This window comes from Coenobita brevimanus, chromosome 83 (assembly GCF_032717465.1).
Source record: "Coenobita brevimanus isolate Jiangsu-jjx chromosome 83, ASM3271746v2, whole genome shotgun sequence".
NCBI lineage: Eukaryota > Metazoa > Arthropoda > Malacostraca > Decapoda > Coenobitidae > Coenobita > Coenobita brevimanus.
In genome coordinates this window covers 5938548-5944547 of record NC_137036.1, presented here as the reverse complement: position 1 = coordinate 5944547, position 6000 = coordinate 5938548, and positions in this window count along the sequence as shown.

The following is a 6000-nucleotide window of genomic DNA, read 5'->3' as shown; positions in this document are numbered from 1 at the left end:
TGCGTGGTATGTGCGGTTCTATACGGTTCCATACATGTAGGAGAATTACAGTGTTAGATTATCTGAAAAAGTAAAACATAGATATTAGTTTCAAGACAACAATAAGTACAGTAAATAAGGGAGTTTTTTGTTTAGTTCAGTCATAATACAGTGGGCTCGCACAGTACACAAGTTCACAGTAAGCGAATCACATAGTACGCGAGTGACCAAAAATAATAACCAAAAAACCTTCACTGCACGATTTTAGGCCAGAATCCGCGAGGTAGAGGCAAGGAGTGGCCCAAAACTGCTATTTTCCCTGACTAAGTGATCCCCCTCCCCACACAACGTGCCCATTGCGACATAGAGGCTCTCGGGGAAGGTACTCAAGAGGAGACCACAGTAAGATCTCGCCAATAACTACTTCGACAATAACGTTTTCGGCAATAACAGTAAGTTAGAACAGAAACCCAGTTTCTTTAAGAATGTTTGTATTTGCTTGAATGACAGTTACTTCACGAATGCCAAGTTGCTATACAGCAAATACGTCCATAATAGGATAAGGCATGAAGCAGACAAACAAGGAGAGATGAAGGAAATTGCCAAATATGTGAGCAGTAGCGAGGAGATGGAGGATCCTGCCCTCACCACCTCCCCTGACTTGCCCGCCACTGTCCCCCCCACCTCCACTGCCCCCCCCCCGACTCACCAGCCGCCTTCACCTCCACAGTCCTACCTGCTTCACCTGGCATACCTGCAACCCCGACCATAATGACTTGCTGCATTCTGGAAGAAATATAACATTCGACAGGCTGTAAATTTCTTCATCAAAGCCTACCGTAAATTTCTTCATCAAAGCCTGGAATAATACAAAACTGACAACTGTTAAACATGCGCAGTGTGAGGGGTGGTGCAGCAGGGGTACTCTAAATGTGTTGCCGTGCCTCGGAACCCCTGTTATTTATGTCCATCAGGCCTGTTGTTAACTGTTGTTAAGGTGACTGACCATATTTTTGTTATTGTAGCTACAGTATATCTGCAGTATACTGTATGTCTGAAAAATTTTCCCTTTATTATGTCTCTAAGGGTCAAATAATGTCAAGGTATGAGGGGGTACCTCCCATATGTAATTTTTCTCATAAGGATTTGTACTCACAGTGCCAGTTTCGAAGTGCATGAGGACCAGGACTGCCCATCCACTCTTGTACTGTGCAAGCCCTCTGTACCGTTTTTTTTTTTTTTTTTTTTTTTCAGTATTATAAAAAATAACCTTTCTTTGCATGATTTTTAGGGAACAATTTCCACCGCAAACAAATCCTAAGGCCTGTAATCGGGTGAAGCTATTACACAAGAGAATGTGATATTCTCTTGTGTAATAGCTCAGGTGTAAGCACAGCGACTATGCGATGTAATGTACCAATATTAACTAGCCTGTCACTATGCCCAATCCACATTCAGTGTACCGTTGTATGTATATTGTAAGGAAGTTGAATTAAGGCAATATATGTGTTAAGGTGTCTTGCCGAGTTTTTATGCCCTGTTCCTTTGTAAGTGTTCTATTTCCGGTCTATAAGAGGACCCCGTTCAGTCGCTGGTGTCTTTAGAACGAGAAGTCGGTCTAAAAACATCCAGCATAACAAAACTATTCAACCACACAGGCTCGGTCTAAATAGCCTAGCCTATCCATATGATGTTGTATAGGGCCTAGGCTAGCCTATAGGCTAGGCATTAATTCTGTCAGTTGCCTATATAGTGCTAATTTAGGTAGTATTACATTTTCATTTAGTCACACCCTAGGGGAATTCCAGCCTTTTCAATGATATTTGCTCCTTAAATTAGGGTGTGTTTCATATATGACATTTTTCTCGTAAATATGTCCTTTAGGTGTTTTTGTTCATGCAGTAACAACTCATTGTGTAATCACAGCTTGGGGAGGGAGACGTTAACCTGTCCCTGTCCTCAAAATTATGAGCTTTCACAGTTGACGTAGGTTTGGTTGAGGATTAAATTTGGTTGGATTAGGTCTGATTTGGTAGGTTAGGTTAGATTAAGAAGCACTTTGTTCAATTTTGAATCTTTTTTTTATTTTTTTGTATATGTCTTCAAACACATACAGGGATTACGCCAGGTTAGGTTAGGTAAGATGCTTTCACAGTTAATGTAGGTTAGGTTGGGGGTTAAATTTTGTTGGATTAGGTCTGATTTGGTAGGTTAGGTTAGTTTAATTAACCCAATAGCTGCTACGTACATCATATGAAGAATAGCATGTGACTGCTACGTACATCATATGATCAAGCTCTTTTTGTTTTAAAAAGGCACGCTACATTTTTCACCCAAATGTCCACAAATAGCGTACCACAGCCAAACTAAGGTAAATAATGAACTCATATTTGGTTTCCTATTCCTTTCTGTGTACTCTTTCATTTATAAGAGCAAAAATGATTTTTGAGAAAAAAAAAAATCCCGTTTTGATGCCACAGTGAATGGGTTAAAAAAACACTTCATTCAGTTTTATTTCCTTTTTTTTTTAATTTCATATATGACTTCAACCACGCACAAGGATTAGGCCAGGTTAGGTTAGGTTAGGTTAGATTAGGTTAGGTTAATCCTAAAAAGTAAATAATTTGTTCGATTTAACAGTTTTCATCTCGTATTTGACTTCAACCCCTTAATGGGAGTTAGGACAGGGTTGGGTAAGTATGTGATCATTTGCGGTTGAAAGTATTGTCAGTTAAAATCAAAATATGGATAAATCCTCCCACAGAGAAAATATTAAATTTGTATATATATATATATATATATATATATATATATATATATATATATATATATATCAATCAATCAATCAATCATTTCCTGTGGCACCCTCGGGGATGCATAGGGCCTCGATGAACTCACACCACCACATCCTATCTTATGCTAACTCCTCAAGATCTCCCCAACATTCATCTCCAGCTTCCCGTCTCATTGTCCTCACCCACGTCTCTTTTGGCCTTCCTCTACCTCTCCTACCAAGTGCCACCCACCCTGGTGTACCTCGTACTATTCCCTGTCTCCTATACACATGTCCTAGCCACTTCCATCGTGAGAATCTAACATATTCATCGACCGGCTGCACTCCCGTTATTTCTCTAATTCTACTATTTGGTATCCTTTCCCACCACTTAACTTCTAATATTCTTCTAAGTGCTTTATTTTCAAACACCAAGAATTTATTTTCCATAGTCACTGTGCTGTACCAAGACTCGTGTCCATAAATTAAGATACTCCTAACCATTACCTTATAAAGTTTGATTTTTCTATGCACAGAGAAATTGTTATTATTCCTGTTCTCTCCCCAAAGTATACCAGCACCGGTTTCTGTTCCAACGCGTTTCATAATGTAATCAATGACCAATATAAATAGTAAAGGCGATAGAACACCACCTTGAATTACTCCGGACTTGACTTCAAACGAATCACTCAGACAACCATCAACCATCACTTTAAAAAATGTGTCCTCATGCATGTTCATAATGACCCTCACAAACTCCTCTGGTATTCCATAATGTCTCATGATCTTCCCCATAGTCTCTCTCGAAACACTATCAAAAGCCTTTTCAAAATCAACAAAACAAAGACTTAACGGTACTCTCATTTTATTAACTTGCTGCATCAAATGCCTAACTATAAAGATCTGATCATTGCAACCACGTCCCTTTCTAAAACCAGCCTGTTCATCCCTCAGAATACCCTCAACCACTGGCTCCAACCTATTTAACAACACTCTACTGAAAACTTTCAAAGCTATCGGTGACAAAGAGATTCCCCTCCAATTACCACATTCACTCAGGTCTCCCTTCTTCGGAACTTTAACAATCACACCATTCTTCCAAACTGATGATAGTAACCCCGTCACCCATATCTTATTGAATAGCTTGGTTAAGATCATTATTAATCTATCCCCCTCCACTTTAAACATTTCCGGAAATAAACCATCCTCCCCTGGTGCCTTATTATTCTTTAACTGTTTTACTGCTTTCTCCACTTCTCCAAGCCTCAACTCTCCTGTTTCTATATTTAAATCTTCCTGAGCAGACGGTATATCCTCTTCTGGTGGTATTGGTCTATTAAGAACTGTCTCAAAATGCTCTTTCCATCTATTTTTAATATCTCCATCTTTGGTCAATAAATTTCCTTCCCTGTCTCTAACTGGTATTTCCTTGCGTTTACCTGGTACTATATATATATATATATATATATATATATATATATATATATATATATATATATATATATATATATAGTACCAGTTTAAGGATATTATTTTGAATTTGACTTCCCCCGATTACAGGCCTTAGGATTTGTTTGCGGTGGAAATTGTTCCCTAAAAATCATGCAAAGAAAGGTTATTTTTTATAATAGTAAAAAAAAAAAAAAAAAAAAAAAAAAACGGTACAGAGGGCTTGCACAGTACAAGAGTGGATGGGCAGTCCTGGTCCTCATGCACTTCGAAACTGCGCACTGTGAGTACAAACCCTTATGAGAAAAATTACATATGGGAGGTACCCCCTCATACCTTGACATTATTTGACCCTTAGAGACATAATAAAGGGAAAATTTTTCAGACATACAGTATACTGCAGATATACTGTAGCTACAATAACAAAAATATGGTCAGTCACCTTAACAACAGTTAACAACAGGCCTGATGGACATAAATAACAGGGGTTCCGAGGCACGGCAACACATTTAGAGTACCCCTGCTGCACCACCCCTCACACTGCGCATGTTTAACAGTTGTCAGTTTTGTATTATTCCAGGCTTTGATGAAGAAATTTACGGTAGGCTTTGATGAAGAAATTTACAGCCTGTCGAATGTTATATTTCTTCCAGAATGCAGCAAGTCATTATGGTCGGGGTTGCAGGTATGCCAGGTGAAGCAGGTAGGACTGTGGAGGTGAAGGCGGCTGGTGAGTCGGGGGGGGGGGAGCAGTGGTGGTGGGGGGGACGGTGGCGAGCAAGTCAGGGGAGGTGGTGAGGGGAGGATCCTCCATCTCCTCGCTACTGCTCACATATTTGGCAATTTCCTTCATCTCTCCTTGTTTGTCTGCTTCATGCCTTATCCTGTTATGGACGTATTTGCTGTATAGCAACTTGGCATTCGTGAAGTAACTGTCATTCAAGCAAATACAAACATTCTTAAAGAAACTGGGTTTCTGTTCTAACTTACTGTTATTGCCGAAAACGTTATTGTCGAAGTAGTTATTGGCGAGATCTTACTGTGGTCTCCTCTTGAGTACCTTCCCCGAGAGCCTCTATGTCGCAATGGGCACGTTGTGTGGGGAGGGGGGTCACTTAGTCAGGGAAAATAGCAGTTTTGGGCCACTCCTTGCCTCTACCTCGCGGATTCTGGCCTAAAATCGTGCAGTGAAGGTTTTTTGGTTATTATTTTTGGTCACTCGCGTACTATGTGATTCGCTTACTGTGAACTTGTGTACTGTGCGAGCCCACTGTATTATGACTGAACTAAACAAAAAACTCCCTTATTTACTGTACTTATTGTTGTCTTGAAACTAATATCTATGTTTTATTTTTTCAGATAATCTAACACTGTAATTCTCCTACATGTATAGAACCGTATAGAACCGCACATACCACGCAGCCGGCACTGCCCTCAAGAGAATGGTGGACAGCTTCTCCATTTGTCACACAGATCCTACACTGTACATTATTATTCTTGGTGGTAGCACCTAAGGAGTTTTGTTTCTCATAGTGCTCCCAGGGTTTCTGATTAATTGTATGTAGTCTTTATATTTTCTTTTGTACTCTAAGAGGAGCAATGGATCTGGCTACTGAAATGAACACGCTGCTGAATGTGCTGATGGTTGTTGGTTGTCTACTATCCTTACCGTCCTATCTGATCCCCTGTTAACCTTTAGTATACCGTTAAGTTCCCCTATGGCATTTTATTTTTCCCTTGTTAGGTGCCTTAATTAATTTCTCTGATTAATTACTTTCTTTTTATCACATAAAGCTCTT